Here is an 18129-nt window from a genome sequence, read left to right as displayed (position 1 = left end):
AATATACACTATGGCCATAGTAACAATCAGATGATATTATCTTATCTGTAACGAATGTTCCACCACACTGTGGTGTGCTGATAGAGTGGTATCATATGGGAATTCTGCACATGTGCATGATTGTTTTATAAGTTTACAACTTCTGTCATAAAAACATTTAAAAAAATAATAATAGGGTGCATTGGGGGAAAAGCACCAAATGTAAGATAAGGACTATAATTAACAGTAAGATTTTGAAAATATTCTTTCATAATTTGTATCAAACATCTCATTACAATGCAAGGTGTTTGTGGAGGGTTGATGCAAGTGACCCCTGCATGATGACATGCATGTTTGCTTTGTAAGTTCACAACTTTTACTATACACTTATTGTTTATGTATGTTCGTATATAAATAATATAAAGATAAGAATAATATGGTGGGTTGGCTCCTCCTCCATGAACTTCCATGAAACCTTCCCCCACTTACCCCTCAGCCCTATGGAAATCAATCTCTAACTTTCTTAGAGAAAATATTGTGATGGTATCATAAATTTGCCTCATAATAGCTTAGGGATGTGTGTGTATGTGTGTTCCCCCAGTAACTTGAAAAGCAGGGGCTATGTATGATACTGATCAAGAGCCCATCGCAAGGGCTGGTATAGACTAGATGCTTGAACGTATTATTTAGATTGAGGTGAAACTGTCTTTTTTACAACAATTTTTAATTGAAATAAAATTCACATAACAAAGTTAACCATTTTAAAGCGCTCATTTCAGTGGCATTTAATATATTACAATATTATGCAACCATCACCTCTCTCCAGTTTCAAAATGAAACCTCATACCTCTTAGCAGTCACTCACCATTCCCCCAAACTCCAGCCTCTGAAAAAGATCTCTATGGATTTACCTACTCTGAAAAGTTCATATAAATGGAACCATACCATGTGGCATTTTTTGTCTGGCTGTTTTCACCTAGCATGTTTATGGGGCTCATTTACATTGCAGCTTGTATCAGTACTTCATTATTTTAATGACTAAATAATATTCCATTATTTGTATATACCAAAATTTGTTTATCTTACACCCATTAAGGACATTTGGGCTGTTTCCACTATTTGGCTAGTGTGAATAGTGATGCTATGATTATTCATGCACAAGGAATTGCTTCAGTATCTCTTCAGTTCTTTTGGGTATGCTGGGTTGTACATTGAATCTATGTTTAAAATTGAGAGGAACTGTCAAACTATTTTTTACTTCAACTGAAGCATTTTACATTCACACCAGCAATGTACAAGGGTTCCAATTATTCCACATCCTTATCAACGCTTATATTCTCTGATTTTTAAAATTATTTATTATTATAACCATCCTATTGCTTATGAAGTGATATCACATTTTACCTTTAATTTGCATCTCCTGAATGACTAATGATGTTAAACACCTTTTCATGGGCTTATTGGCCATATATATAGCTTGGAGAAATGTCTACTCAAGTCTTTCACCCACTTTTAATTGGCTTGTTTGTCTTTTATTTTGAGTTGTAGGATTTTAAAAATATTTTTTATATATTTATATATTTTATATTTTTATATATTCTGGATTCTAAACCCTTGGAATGTATATAATTTGAGAGTATTCTCTCCCATTTTGTAGGTTATCTTTTCACATTTTTAATGGAGTCCTTTGGTGCAATACGGTTTTTAATTTTGTTGGAGTCTGATTTATCCATTTTAATTTGGTTGCTTGCATTTTTGTGTCACATTAAAGAATCCCATGTGCAAGGAGTGTGCCCCGTAAGAAGAGCCACCCAGCACAAAAGAAAGTGCAGCCTGCCCAGGAATGGTGTTGCACACATGGAAAGCTGACACAGCACGATGATGCAACAAAAAGAAACACAGATTCCCAGTGCCACGGATAAGGATAGAAACAGTCACAGAAGGACATACAGCGAATGGACACAGAGAGTAGACAATGGGGGAGGGTTGGGGGGGGGAAGGGGAGAGAAATAAATAAAATAAAATAAAATAAAATAAAAAAAGAATCCATTGCCAAATCCAAAGTCATGAAGTTCTACCCCTGCGTTTTTTTCTGAGTTTTGTTTTTTTTTAATTTTAGCCCTAGGATACAGGTTTCTGGTTCTTTTTTCTGCTAAATTTTGTGTATTATGTTAGGTATGGGCCTAAATTTATTCATCTGCATGTGGATACCCACTTGTCCCAGCATGATTTAGTGAAGAGACTATTCTGTTCCCATTGAATGATCTTGGCACTCTTGTTGAAAATTCATAGGTGTATGGACTTATTTCTGGACTTCCAACTGTATTCCATTGACCTACATGTCTATCTTATTCTGTTACCATGCTCTTTTGATTACTATAGCTTTTTAACATAAATTTTAAAATCTGAAAGTGTGAATCCTCCAAATTTATTTTTCTTTCTCAAGGCAGTTTTGCCTGTTCAGTATACCTTGAAATTCCATATGAATTATAGGATCAGCTCTTCCATTTCTGCAAAATGTGGCTTTTGATAGAGGTTGCATTTAATATGATGAGTTCTTGGTGTAGTATTGTCATCTTAACAATATTGTCTTCTAATCCATGACCATGGGATGTCTTGTCATTTATGTCCATTTGGTGTAGTTGATTTATAGTATTGGACAAATCATCTATTTCTTTATTGATATTTTCTGTAGCTGTTCTATCAATTATTGAAGTGGGCTATTTAAGTCTCCAGTTATTATTTTTGAATATTCCTTTTCTCCCCTCAATTTTGTCAGTTTCTGCTTCATGTAGTTTGGGGCTGTGTTTTTAGGTGAGTATATGTTCATAATTGTTATATTTTCTTGACACCTTTACAAATATATAATGCCTTTTTTGCCTCTTGTAAGAAATTTTTAATTAAAGTCGAGTTTTTTCTGATATGTGCATAGACTTCCCAATTCTCTTTTGATTATCATTCGCGTGGAATATCTTTTCCCATCCTTTCACTTTCAACCTTCTAGTGTCTTTGAATCTAAGATGAGTCTCTTGTAGGCAGCATATAGTAGGATCATGTTTTATCAAAAATTCATTCTGCCAATCACTGCATTTTTTCTTTTTTTATATTTTTTAATTGTATTTTTTAAAGATATATAGATCACAAAAAAATGTTACATTAAAAATATAAGAGGTTCTCATACACCCCACACCCCACACCCCCATTCCTCCCACATCAACAACCTCCCTAAAGATATTTCAGGGTCAGATGCTGGACATTATACACCCTGCTATAACCCACTCAATGGACTAGGGGAGAGTATAAACTATAATCCATGCAGTGCAGCAATGCTCCAATCACTGCCTTTTAATTAGAGAGTTTCATCCATTTACATTTAACATGGCTGCTAAGGAAGGACTTACATTTGCAAATTTGTTGTTTTATATATGTCAAAATATTTCTATTCCTCAATTCCTCCATTACTGCCTTCTTTTGTAATCAATTGATCTTTTTCTTGTACACATTATGGTGATTTTCTCATTCTTATTTGGTGTATTTTTTTTTTTTAGTTTTTTCTTTACTGGTCATCCTGGTTTTTGCAGTTAAAATTTTAACTTTATAGCAATTAAAATCTTAACTTTAATACCAGCTTTCTTTGAATAATATACAAAATAGTATACAAAGGAATTTCCAGTCAACAAAGATGAAATATAAACACTCTAGGGTTGCAATAACCACAGAATAGTTGAACCATTAACCAAAATTGGGAAAGCCATCATCTTCAGAGATCTGTAAAACAGTTAGTGTTGTAGTAACTTACAGAGTACTGAATCAAGGGAAAGAGAATTTAAAAATGGTAAGGAGGTGAGGGGGTGGGGGGTATATGGGGATCTCATTTTTTTAATGTAACATTAAAAAAATAAATAAAGACAAAAAAAGAAAACAAACAGAAAAATGGTAAGGGAGTGATGCCATCAACCTGGAGATGTAAGACATCCCCTGGAAAAGTCTCCCCTAAGAATCATCTAGTAAATAATAAAATAACACATTCCACTTGCTTGGAACTCTGAAGGATGATAAGGAATGGAGAAGGACTTGTCAAGTGCTGAATTGAAGAAAAAGAAAAATAATCTTAGAGATCACGTAGGAGATTTTCTTTCAGGATCTTCCATTATGAAGACTTCCCCCTCATTCATTTTCATACAAATTGGAAATTATACAGAGGCAGCACTGCTCAGGTACCTCCTGCCATGGATGCAGACTATAGATGCAAGTGTGAGTTAGGATCCCATGCATATCAAGGTAGATGCAAGATTGCAGAGACCCAGAATGGAACACAAGCTAATAAGGCAGGCTACATGCAAAAGAGACCATGGAGGAAAAAAGAGAGAGAAAGAGAGACCATGGCAGAATTGTTGGCAAAAGTGTACAAGCTCAACCATGTTCCTGTTGGTTATATCACCTAAACACAAAACAAACTTTTATGGATTGACCAAGCTTTCTGAATTGACCCCATCTGGATTCCCGGGGCAGGATAACATAATGGAGAAGAAACTATAGGCAGAAAAGCCTCAGAGAAAAAAGGGGAGGGGGCAGACTGAAGTGCATTGGTTGAGGGAGAGCATTTAAACAAATCATAGGAACTGCAGAAAAAATTCTGCATAACACACCCCCAAAAAACAAAACGAAACAAAACATATCAATATTCTTGGAAGAGGAACAGAAGAAAGGAAGTTTTCTTCTGGAGGTGAAATAATTGCACAAAATGTGCAATCTTAAAAATTGTACCATATATCCAGGGCAAGAATCAGGTGAAGAAAGAGCTGAGAAAATCTTAACAATTAAACATGATGTATTCTAAAGACCCAAAATAAGGTAGACCAAATGTCAGAGAAGAGCCTTAATACAAAGTCAATCAACAATAATTCTAGACTAGAGGGAGAAACTGACCTTCATTGTTAACTCATCAAGGTAATCAGATGTTCAGACATCAGCAAAAAATTACTATCCATACTAAGAAGTGGGAAGATATGACTCAGTCAAGGAAACAAATTAAAACTGCTGAAGAGACACAGAATTTAGAACAACTAATCAAAGAAATTCACACAAATTTCTTAAATCAATTCAAGGAAATGAAAAAAAATATGGATATAGAGCTAAATGATATTAAGAAGGCAGAGTGTGAGCATAAAGAAAAATTGCAAAGTTAAAAAAGAGACATTCAGAAATTATGGGGAGGTAAAGTACAATAATGGAGATAAAAATACCTTAGAGGGGGACAACCAGCAAGCTGACCTCAGAGTAAGCAGCTCCATGAGTCAGCTTGTGCTACAGGGCAATTAGTAATCACCCAGAGCTATCTAAAGCACCTGCATGAGGGCTCCAGGAGACCAGAAGAGCATCCTGTAACATCATTGAAAGAATGGAAGGAGGAGACTGCCCATCTGAAGAGAAGATTCATGAGCAGATCAGTCCATGCCATGGAGCTGGTGCCCATCCTCCACTAGCAGCACAAACTGCTTTGGGAGCTATTCCATGGCTGGAATTGGAAGCTCCATTTCCCAAAAATGAGTGAGGAAGAGATGATTGGGCATCAACTTCAGCTACTGATTAGTAAATTAGGTGAGTTAAAGTATAATCCTAAGAATAGCTGAAGTTTGAACCTGTCCAAGGCAGAAAGAGGCCAGTGGCTGCCATTTTAACTCTGCCCCTTGCATGAGGGGAAGCAGGGCAGACGGAAAATCACAGTTTGGGTAGGGACTGGCTTCTTTCTATCCAGATTGGATTCCAGCTCTAAGCTAAACCCCAGCCCAGCCTCTGGCAGAGAGGAAGATGGGAGGACTTGTGCCAATCTCTCCAGGAAAATACAGGCCACACCAAGGAGACTGGTGATCATACTACTCTGGCTACTCTGGCAGCACAAGCTGCTTCACAAGCTATTCTGTGGCTGGAGTTGGAAGCTCCATTTCCCAAAAATGGGAGGAAGAGATGGTTGGCCACCAACTTCATCTACTGATTGGTAAATTCAACTGGCTAAAGTATAAACCTCAGAAAAGTTAAAGTTTGAAATTGTCTAAGTCAGGAAGAGGGCAGTAGCCACTATTTTGACTCCACCTCTGACAGGAGAGGGAGCCAGTCTGATTGAAATTCACAGTGAAGGTAGAGGCCAGCTTCTTTCCACCCTTTTCTTTTTTGTTTTTTTAAAGATTTATTTATTTATTTAATCCCCCCTTCCCCGGTTGTCTGTTCTCTGTGTCTGTTTGCTGTGTCTTGTTTCTTTGTCCGCTTCTGTTGTCATCAGTGGCACGGGAAGTGTGGGCGGCGCCATTCCTGGGCAGGCTGCACTTTCTTTCGCGCTGGGAGGCTCTCCTTATGGGTGCACTCCTTGCATGTGGGGCTCCCCTACGTGGGGGACACCCCTGCGTGGCACGGCACTCCTTGTGCACATCAGCACTGCACATGGGCCAGCTCCACACGGGTCAAGGAGGCCCGGGGTTTGAACCGTGGACCTCCCATGTGGTAGACGGATGCTCTAACCACTGGGCCAAGTCCGTTTCCCTTTCCACCCTTTTCATACTGCAGCCCTAGCCTAGGCTTCAACTCCAACTCTGGCAAGAAGGAGTCTGGTGGTACATGCACCAGCTTCTCCGGGTAACTGCAGGTACATTTGGCTGGCACAGACTGACTTGTCAGAAACCTGCTGGAGCAACTGTGGCCATTTTGGACCCACACTGCATAGATTGCTTCCCACAACTCCAGTTCCATCCCCAACCCAGGCAGGGAGGAAGGGGAGTGAAGCTTCATCAGTCACTCTGGGCAACTACAGTCTAGTCCTGCCTGGCTTGGATTATTACACATGATTGTGGCTCTGACCCTACACCTGGCAAAGGAAAAAGTTGGAAGAAGCTTCATCAGTCCCTGAGGCAATGTGGGTATCTTGAGCCTCCACAGCTTAGAGCACCAACTATATCCTCAACTCCTACTACACAACAAGCAAGGGAGAAAGGGCAAGAAAACCCTTAGCCAAAGAGAGATACTGCACCAAAAACAAATACATCTACTAAGCCAAATGCCAAGACACCAAAAAAAAGTTACACTCCATACCAAGAAACAGGAATATATGGCCCATTTAAAGGAACAATATAAGCCTCCAGATGAAATAAAGGAGATGACACAACTAATCAAAGATGTTCAAACAAATATCTTTTTTTTTTTAAGATTTATTTTTTATTTACTTCTGTTCCCTTCCCCACCCTCCCTCCCCAGTTGTCTGCTCTCTGTGTCCATTCGCTGTGTGTTCTTCTGTGTCCGCTTGTATTCTTGTCAGCAGCACCTGGAATTTGTGTCTTGTTTTGTTGCGTCACCTTGCTGTGCCAGCTCTCCGTGTGTGCGGCACCATTCCTGGGCAGGCTGCACTTATTTTGCACTGGGTGGCTCTCCTTACGAGACACATTCCTTGTGCATGGGGCTCCCTCACGTGGGGGACACCCCTGGGTGGCACGGCATTCCTTGCGTGCATCAGCACCACGCATGGGCCAGCTCATCACACAGGTCAGGAGGCCCTGGGTTTGAACCTTGGACCTCCCATGTGGTAGGCGGACGCCCTATCCGTTGGGCCAAATCCACTTCCTGGACTCATTCTTAATTCCTCACTTCCTCTAATAGTTCACATAAACTTTGTTAGCAAATCCTGTTGGCTCCACCTTCAAAATATATCCAGAATGTGACCATTTCTTACTCTTCCATTGCCACCACTGTGATCTCTTACCAGAAATACCTAAATAGGTCTCCGTACTTCAAGCTTTGCTGTCACTACATTCCATTTTTGACATAACAGAGTGATACTTTCATAAAAGATGCAAGAATCTCAAGGACTTGGGATCTTTAATGAAGCAAAATCGCACAAATTTCTCAAACTGTAATTTGGTCTCCGAGTTACAAAATGCTGAAACAGGAATGGCTGACAGCTTCTTATTTTTAGTCATCCACTTCACAAATTTATAGTCATAAGGTTCATTGTTCTTCATATCAGAGAGGTCTGCATCTAGCAAAGACACATCAGCGATGATGAAGTATCCTCCCTCAGGAACTATGGGTTTTAGCCCAACACTTTCAAGTAAATGGACCATCCGATCTCTTTTTACTTCTAACTCTTTTGGCAGAGAATTAAAGTAACATTCTGGGTCATCCATGCGCTTGATATCAATCCAAAAAGCTTGAGCCAAGGCTTCCTGTAAAGGAGTTGCACAAGTATAGATAGTATTTTGTTGAACTGTCTGTAAATGTTTGATCAAATGATTAGGACCAATGGACCAGCCAAGCTTCCAGCCAGTTACACTAAAAGTCTTTCCAGCACTTCCTATTGTTATTGTTCTTTCCCACATACCTGGAAAAGTGGCTATTTTTAAATGCTTATTTCCAGTATATACAAGCCCTTCATAAACCTCATCACTGATGCAGAGTGTGTCATATCTGATGCAAAGGTCAGCAATTACTTGGAGTTCTTCTTTGGTATATACCTTGCCCATGGGATTATCAAACAAATATCTTTAATAAATTCAATGAGATGGCTGAAGAGATTAAGGATATTAAGAAGACACTGGATGAGCACAAAAGAATTTGATAGCATACATAGAAAAAGAGCAGATCTTATGGGAATGAAAGGCATAATAAATGAAATTTTAAAAACATTGGAATCATATAATAGCAGATTTGAGGAGCCAGAAGATAGGTTTGGTGAGCTTGAAGAAATGGCCTCTAAAAGCAAACATACAAAAGAACACGTGGAGAAAAGAATGGAAAAAATTGAACAAGGTCTCTGGGAACAGAACAACAGCAAGAGATATACAAACGTACATGTCATGGTTGTCCCAGAAGGAGAAGACAAGGGAAAAGGGCAGAAGGAACCTTTGAAAAAATAATGCTGGAAAATTTCCTAACCCTATTGAAGGACATAGATATCTGTGAACAGGAAGTACAGTGTACTCCCATCTGAATAAATCTGAATAGACCAACTTCAAGACAAATACTAATCAAAATGTCAAATGCTAAAGATGAAGAGAGAATTCTGAGAGCAGCAAGACAAAAGAGATGCATAAAATATAAGGGCAACCCAGTAAGATTAAGTGCCAATTTCTCATCAGAAACCATGGAGGTAAGAAGAGAGTGGAATGATATATTTAAGACACTGCAAGAGAAAAATTGCAATCCTAGAATCTTATATCTGGCAAGACTGTTTTTCCAAAATGAGGGCAAATTTATAATATTCACAGATAAACAGAAACTGAGAAAATCTGTAGCCGAGAGAATGGCCTTGCAGGAAATACTAAAGGGTATGCCACAGTCAGAAAAGAAAAGACAGGAAAGAGATGCTTGGAAAAGAGTCTATAACTAAAGATTATGTCAGTAAAAGTAACTAAAGCCTCAAAAGAGTGGTGAAAATAAAATATGACAGATGAAGCCCAAAGGTCAAAATGGGTGAAATAAGAAGTGCCTTTACAGTAGTAACATTAAATGTTAATGAATTAAACTCCTCAATCAAAAGACATAGACAGGTGGAATGGATAAGAAAATATGAGCCACCTGTATGCTGTCTGTAAGATACTCACATTAGACCCAAGGATTCCAATAGATTGAAAGTGAAAGGCTGGAAAAAGATATTCCATGCATGCAGTAAACCACCACCCTGCAAAAAAAAGACTGATGTAGCTATATTTATATCAAATAAAATATTCTTTTAATGACACTAGTAATGCACAATCTGAGGAAGAAGTCAGGAAAAAAATCCATTTACGATAGTAACTAAAAGAATCAGTATTTAGGAATAAACTTAACCAAGGATGTAAAGCACTTGTATTCAGAAAACCACAATGCATTGTTAAAATAACAACAACAAAAAAGATCTAGATAATTGGAAGAACATTCCATGCTCATGGATTGGAAGACTAAATGTCATTAAGATGTCAATTCTACACAAATTGATACACAAATTTAATGCAAACCTGACAAAAATTCCACCTGCGTTTTAAAAATAAATGGAACATACAATTACCAAATGTATTTGGAGTGGTAAGGGGTCTCAAATAGCCAGAAACATCTTAAAAAGGAAAAGGAAAGCGGGAGAACTCTCATTTCTGTATTTTAGATCATATTATCAGTGTGGCTGGAGAACGACCTCGAATAAAAGGGTCAATTCAGACCAGCAGAATATCTCAGCCTATGTGCAATATAAGGAGTTAAAAATGCTTTTTGACCTTAAATAAAAGGAGGAAATGGAAAGGACAAATGAATTTATATGGCTATGAGTCTCCAAAAAAGAGCTGGGAGGTCATCAGAGGAGTCGCCCTTACGCACACCTCAGCAGAGTCCTAGAGACAGCTAAAGTAGATACAACTCCAGGTATTGGTTCTTCTGAGGGCTACAGAGACCCACAGATTCTACGGTCATGGCAGACGGACTTCAGTGCCATGTCAGTTGGCCCTACTTTGGAGTTTGTGTTCCTGAGTGTGATGGAGTTGGACTCAGATGTGAACTTTGTTCACAATCCTCTCCTTTTACTGAACCTGTGGTTGGCACTGGGATTTAGTATATACTCAGGGGACCTGAATCTCTGGACTGTCCATGTGATCACCAAGCCCTGAGCCTCAACACACTTGCAACTCCTACCCTCTGGTTTATTGGACTTACACCAGCGAGCTAACAGGGAGGTGAAGAAGGTCAACCACCACACCGGCTAGCCAAGAGTGCCTACAACTGCAAACAGGAGAATTGCATCCATCATCCAAGTGGAATCTAAGCACCCTCTCGATACAGAAGTGGAGCGGACATAACCATCCCAGGGGCCACAGAATGGAGGAAAAGAGTATGGATTAGAGTGGATTTACTGATATTCTATTCTGGAACTATTGTGATCAGTAATGGAAGTAAATGTAGCATTGAGATGGAGAAAGTGGCCATGGTAGCTGCTGAGGGTGGGGAATGGGAAGAAGAGATGTGATGTGGGGGCATTTTCAGGACTTGGAGTTGTCCTGGGTTGGTACTGCAGGGACAGTTACTGGACATTGTCCTCCCATGGCCCAATGGGTGGACTGGGAAAGAGTATAAACTATGATGTGGACCATTGACCATGAGATGCAGTGGTGCTCAGACATGTATTAACCAAGTGCAATGAATGTCCCATGATGTTGGAGGAGGTCATTGTTATGGGAGGAGTGGGGTGAGGGGGGTGGGGGGTATTTGGGGGCCCCATATTTTTTAATGTAATATTTTAAAAAATAAATAAAGACAAAGACAAAGAAATTTTAAAAAATAAATCATGTTATCTACCTATTGTGGTAAAAAGAGTACAGTACTGTCATAAAGACAGAAAAATAGACCATTGGAGCTGAACTGATGGCTCAGAACAGATCTTTACATCTATGGTCAAGTCATTTTTTAAAAAATAATTTATTGAAATATATCACCCACACACAAACATACATAAACAATAAGTGTATAGTAATAGATGTGAACTTACAAAAGAAACACATATAACATCATACAAGACTCTCATAACTTACCCTACCACCAACACTTTACATTGTTGTTAAACCTTTTTAACTAATAACTAAAGAGCACTGTCAAAATATTACTATTAACCAAAGTATTTCCCCCCAACCCTCCCTAATATTATTATCTTTATGTCATTTATATGTGAACATACATAAACAATTAAGTTTATAGTAAAAGTTGTGAATTTACAAAGCAAACATGCATAACATCATGCAGGGGTCCCATACATCAACCCTCCACCAACACCTTGCATTGTTGTGAGATGTTTGTTAAAAATTATGAAAGAATGTTGTCAAAATCTTACTACTAATTATGGTCCTTATCTTACATTTGGTGTGTTTTCCCCCAAACACGCCTTATTATTATTTTTAAATAAGTTTTTTATGACAGAAGCTGTAAACTTATAAAACAATCATGCACATATGCAGAATTCCCAAGCAACACCCCTCTATCAACACACCACACTGTGGTGGAACATTTGTTACAGATAAGATAATATCATCTGATGTCCATAGGGTACATTTGGCTCACATTTTCCATACTGCCCCATTAGCAACACAGTACATCTTTGGCGTAGATGCAAGAATACATTATTGCTGCTAACCACAGTCCATAGGTCATTGCCGTTGTATTTTTCCCATGCCTTCCCAACACCCTGCCATAGTGATTTACATTTGCTCTAGCTCAGAAAGGACACACTTGTATCTGTACCATCAACCACAATTCTCATCTACCTCTTGCTTTACTGTGTTATTCAGTTCCTAGATTATTCTCTAGCATTCTGTCAATTGGCATTTACATCCCTAGAATACCATTTTCAGCCACATTCCTATTTATAAACTAGCTATTACTGTTTTACCATCCATTCTATACATTTCTACACTTTTACTGTAAAGCTAATTAAAACTTCTATATACACTAAACATCAGTAGTCCATCTCAGTCCTTCTCTTATCTCCATTAAGAATCCACCACCTTGCAGCAGTGCTCAGAGATGTATTCATCAAATGCAATGCATGTCTCATGATGATGTAGGAGATTGTTGTTATGGGGGGAGGAGTGGGGTGAGGGGGGTGAGGGGTAAATGGGGACCTCATATTTTTTTAATGTAATATTTTAATAATTAAGACAGAAAAAAAAAAGAATCCACCACCGAACACCAGGTCTTGAAGATATTTTCCTACAATTTCTTCTGGAAGTTTTATGGTTTCTGCTTTCATTTGTAGGTTTTTTTTAATCTATTCTGAGTTAATTTTTGGATAAGGTGTGAGATAGAGGTCCTCTTTTCTTTTGGCTATAGACAATTAGTTCTTTCAGCACCATTTTGCTGAATGAGACAGTTCTGCCTGAATTGTGTGGGTTTGACAGGCTAGTCAAAAATCACTTGACCGTACATGTGAGGGTCTGTTTCTGAGCCATCAATTTTGCTCCATTGGTCTATGTATCTGTCTTCATGCCAGTACCATGCTGTTTTTACCACTATAGCTTGGCAGTATGATTTGAAGTCCGAAGATAAGGGTTCACTTTTCCTTTTATGATGTTTCTGGCTATTCAGGCCCCTTACCCTTCCAAATAAATTTGCTAATTATGTTTTCAAATTTTTTAAAATGCTGGTGGAATTTTTATCTGGGTTGCATTAAATCTGTGTATCGATTTGAGTAGAATTGACATCTTAATGATATATAGTCTTCCAATCCATGAGCATGGAATGTTCTTCCAGTTATTTAGGACTTTTTCGATTTCTTTTAACATTGAGTTGCAGTTTTCTGAATACAAGTGCTTTATATCATTGGTTAAGTTTGTTCCTCACTACTTGAGTTTTAACTGTCATATATTATTTTCACTACTCTTTTGACACATTTCATTACTTTTTTTGATATAATCTTCTTTTCTAGACTCTCTTCCAGGCCTCTCTCTCCTGTCTTTTCTTTTCAGGCTCTAGTACACCCTTAAGTATTTCCTGAAAATCTGGACTCTTAGAACTTCTCTCAGTTTCTGTTTATCCATGAGTATTCTAATCTTACCCTCATTTTTGAAAGAGAGTCTTGCTGGATACAAAATTCTTGGCTGGAAGCTTTTCTCTCATAGTATCTTAAATATATCAGACCACTGTCTTCTTGGCTCCATGGTTTTGGTGAGAAATAGCACTAAATCTTGGGTATCCCTTATATGTTATGCATTGCTTTTCCCTTGCTGTGCTCAGAATTCTCTGTCTTTGGCATTTGACATTCTGATTAGTATGTGTCTCAGAGTTAGTCTATTTGGATTTTTTTTGGATGGAAGTACCTTGTCCTTCAATAGGGTTGGGAAATTTTCCAGCATTATTTCTTTAAATATTCCTTCTGCCCCATTTCCCTTCTCTTCTCCTTCTGGGACAACCATGACTTGTATGCTTGCACATCTCTCTCAGTCATTTACTTCTCTGAGACCTTTTTCAATTTTTTTTCCGTTCTTTTCTTCATCTTTCTTTTGTATGTTCACTTTCAGAAGCCATTTTTTCAAGCTCACCAATCCTTTCTTCTGCCACCTCAAATATGCTATTATATGATTCCAATGTTTTTAAAATTTCATTTATTGTGCCTTTCATTCCCTGAATATCTGCTATTTTTCTATGCATGCTTTCAAATTCTTTTTTGTGCTCATCCAGTGTCTTCTTAATATCCTTAATCTCTTTAGCCATCTCATTGAATTTATTAAGGATATTTGTTTGAACATCTTTGATTAGTTGTGTCAACTCCTTTATGTCATCAGTAGTCTTATCTTGTTCCTTTAACTGGGCCATATCTTCCTGTTTCTTGGTGTGGATTGTAATTTTTGGTTGGTTTCTTGGCATCTGGATTACTAGAGTATTTATTCTGGGTGCAGTTTTTCTCTTTAGTTTAGGGCTTCCTGCCTTTTCTTCCTTGCTGGTTGTTCAGTAGGAGCCAAGGAAGTAATTGGTGCTATAAACCCTGGGGGCTCAAGCTGTGCTCATTGCCCCAGGGACAGATGAAGCTTCTCCTAACTTTCTCCTTTGCCAGGGGTAGGGACAGAGTCACAGTTGTGTGGAATAATCCAAGTCATGCAGGCCTAGACTGTAGTTACCCAGAGAGACTGAAGAAGCTTCACACCCCTTTCTCCCCTGCCTGGGGCATGCATAGAGCTGCAGGTGTGGGCAGCAATCTATGCAGTGCAGGTCCAAGATGACTTCAATTGTCCCAGGAGACGGTTATTTATTCAGTTTGTGCCAGCCAAAGGTACCCTCAGTTACCTGGAGAGACTGGTGCTGAGCTAGCCAGCCTCCTCCCTGCCAGAGGTGGGACTGAAGCCTAGGCTAGGGATGCAGGCTGATCCGGGGGAAAGAAACTGATTCCTACCATCACTGTGATATTTGGTTGGGCTGGCTTCCCCTCAGGCTGGGGGTGGAGTCAAAATGGTGGCCACAGGTCTTTTTCTGACTTGGACAAATTCACACCCCAGCTGTTCCTAGGCTAAGGAATAACCAATCAGTAGCTGAAGCCAGCAGCCAACCCTATCCTCCTCCCCTGTTTTGGGGAAATGAAGCTTCCAATTCCAGTCACAGAATAGCTCCTGGGGAGGCTTGCATCACCAAAGTAGGACAATCACCAGCTTCCACGGCTTGGCCAGCAGTGTCCCAGAGAGGTTGGCACAGGTCCCTGCAGCTTCCACCCTGTTGGAGGTGGCACTGAATCCCAGGCTAGACCTCCAATCTGACCTGGATGGAAAGAAGCTGGTCCTCACCAGCACTGGGATTTTCAGTCCATCCTGCTTCCCCTTGTGCCAGGTGCGGAGTTAAGATGGTGGCTCCTGGCCTCTTTCTGACTTGAACAGGCTCAAACTTTAGCTCTTCTCAGGATTATACTTTAGCCCACTGAATTTTACCATCAATAGGTGAAGTTGGTGCCCAATCGTCTCTTCCTCCCCTATTTTTGGGAAGTGGAGCTTCCAATTCTAGCCGCGGAACAGCTCCCAAGGCAGCTTGTGCCTCCGATGGAGGATGGGCACTGGCTTTCAGGGCATGGAATGCTCTATTTATGAGTCTTCTCTGCAGATGGGCAATCTCCTCCTTCTATTCCTTCAAGGATGTTGCCGGATGCCCTTCCAGCCTCCTGAAGCCCCCAAACAGTGCTTTAGCTAGCTCCAGAGAGCTCTGGGTGTTTACTAACTGCCCTGTAGCAGGAGCTGGCTCTAGGAATTCCTTACTCTACTGCCATCTTGTTTATGGTCAAGTGATATTTGACAAGCCTTTCAAACCCACCCAGCTCGGGCAGGACATTCCATTCAACAAATGGTGCTGAGAAAACTGTATATCCATAGCCAAAATAAAGAAAGAGGACCCTATCTCAAACTTTATACAAAAATTAACTCAAAATGGGGTAAAAAACCTAAATATAAAAGTAGGAACCATAAAGCTTCTAGAAGAAAATGTAGGAAAACATCTTCAAGTCCTGGTGGTAGGTGGTGGATTCTTAAAGGAGATTTGAGGACGACTGAGATGGACTACTGATGCTTAATGTATATGGAAGTTTTAATTAACTTTACTGTAAAAATGTGGAAATGTATAGAGTTGATGGTAACACATTATAGTGAGTATAGCTGATTTATAAATGGGAATGTGGGATGTAAATGTCAACTGACAGAAAGCTAGAGAATAATTTAGGGACTGAATAACACAGCAAATTCAGATGCAAGTGTGTCCTTTGCAAGCTAGAGCAGATGTACATCACTATTGCAGGGTGCTGGGAATGTGGAGAAGCATGGGAAAAATACAACTGGAGTGATTTATGGACTGTGGTCAGCAGCAATACTGCAATATTCATGCATCTATGCCAAAGATGTACTGTGTTGATAATGGGGGAGTATGGAAAAATTGTGCCAAGTATATGCTATGAACCATGGTTAGAGGTAAGAGTCTGATGACATTATCTCATAAGCTCTAACACACTGTATTCCATCAGAGTGTGATGTGTTGATAGAGGGGTGTTATATAGGAATTCTGCACATGTGCATGGTTTTTTGTAAGTTCACAATTTCTTAATAAAATTTTATTTTAAAAAATAATAGGGTGGATTTGGGGAGGAAATACACCAAGATATAGGTGAATGTGGTTTAAAGAGGAAATCTTAGGATGTATATATTACTAGAATAAAAATTTTAAAATGAGGAAGCAGGTGTAGTTCAGTGGTTTGAGCTCCTGCTTCCTATGGACAAGATCTTACATTCAATCCTTGGTACCTTCTAAAAAATATAAATTAAAAATACCCTAGAAACATATGAGAGCAGATAAGAACAGGCAGAAGAAAGACTCAGGAAACTAGAAAATAGGACAGTTGACATCGGTCAGAAGAACAGACAGAGAAAATAAAACAAAACACTGAGCAGTGTCTGAAGGGTTTGAATGAAAAAAGAAGTGCACAAACACATGCATCATGGGAGTCCCAAAAGGAAAAGAGAAGGGAAAAATGGGCAGAAGGAGTATTTGAGGAAATAATGGCTGAAAATTTCCCAACTCTTATGAAAGACATAAATAAATACGTCAAGAAGTGCAACATACTTCAAACAAGATAAATCCTGATAGAAATACTCCGAGACACATACTAATCAGAAAGTCAAACACCAAAAAGAAAGAGAGAATTCTGAAAGAGAAAATGAATTTGTTACACACAAGGCATCCTCAATAAGATTAAGTGCCAATTTCTCATCAGAAACTGTGGAGGTGAGAAGTCAGTGGTATGGTATACTTAAGGTACCAAAAGAGAAAAACTGCAAACCAAAATTCTATATCCAACAAAACTGTCCTTCCAAAATGAGTGAGAGTTTAAAGTATTCACAGATAAACAGAAACAGACAGTTCCTCAAGAAAAGACTTACCCTATAAGAATTACCAAAGGGAGTTCTGCAGATTGAAAGGAAAAGACAGGATAGAGTGTCTTGGAGTAATGTGAAGAAATTAAGAACTTCAGTGTGGCAGTTTGAGATTATTTATGAATCCCCAAAAGAGAGAGATTAAGTAAACTAATCTATTCCTCTGGGTGTGATACCCTTTGATTGCATTATATACAGTTGAGGGGACATTGATTAGATTACCTGTTAAGATTGATTTCGGGCTTTTGATTCAACTACATCAGGGTGTGTGACTCAGATTGAAACCCTGCCCCCTTGCTAGGTCTGATATTAATGGACACTTACTCAGACAGACATCAAGAAGAGAGAGCTCTGTCATTTTTTATTCCACCATGTGACAGAAAGGAGAAGGCTCAAACAGCTGGGGCCCCAGGAAGAGATGAGAGTGATAGCTTACAGCTGAAACTGGGAAGAGAGCAGAGCAGTTGAGACTGATATAGGGGGGCAGGAAAAGAGACAAGTCTTATGCCAGAAAAGAGAGAGAGAGGACTACAGGATTACTTAAGCACAAGGCTTCAAGAAGCTGAGCCCATGGAGCTGAAGAGGAAAGGGTGATCCCAGAGGGGAAGAAGATACCTGGGCAGAGATTGTCCACCATCTTGCTTCAACATGTGGCATCTGACTTTGGTGAGAAACCACCTCTTATGGTGCCTTGAGTTGGACTTTCCATGGCCTTGGGACTGCAACCATTTACTCTTTACCCCAAATAAACCCATTT

General features: G+C 39.2%; 1 pseudogene; it reads right to left on the bottom strand.

Annotated features, from left to right (window-relative positions):
* Positions 1-7452: 7452 nt before the first annotated feature.
* On the bottom strand, positions 7453-8488 carry LOC101439395 (kynurenine--oxoglutarate transaminase 3 pseudogene; annotated as a pseudogene).
* Positions 8489-18129: the final 9641 nt, after the last annotated feature.

The sequence above is a fragment of the Dasypus novemcinctus genome, chromosome X, assembly GCF_030445035.2.
Source record: "Dasypus novemcinctus isolate mDasNov1 chromosome X, mDasNov1.1.hap2, whole genome shotgun sequence".
Taxonomy (NCBI): domain Eukaryota; kingdom Metazoa; phylum Chordata; class Mammalia; order Cingulata; family Dasypodidae; genus Dasypus; species Dasypus novemcinctus.
This window is presented reverse-complemented; position numbering and strand designations above follow the sequence as displayed.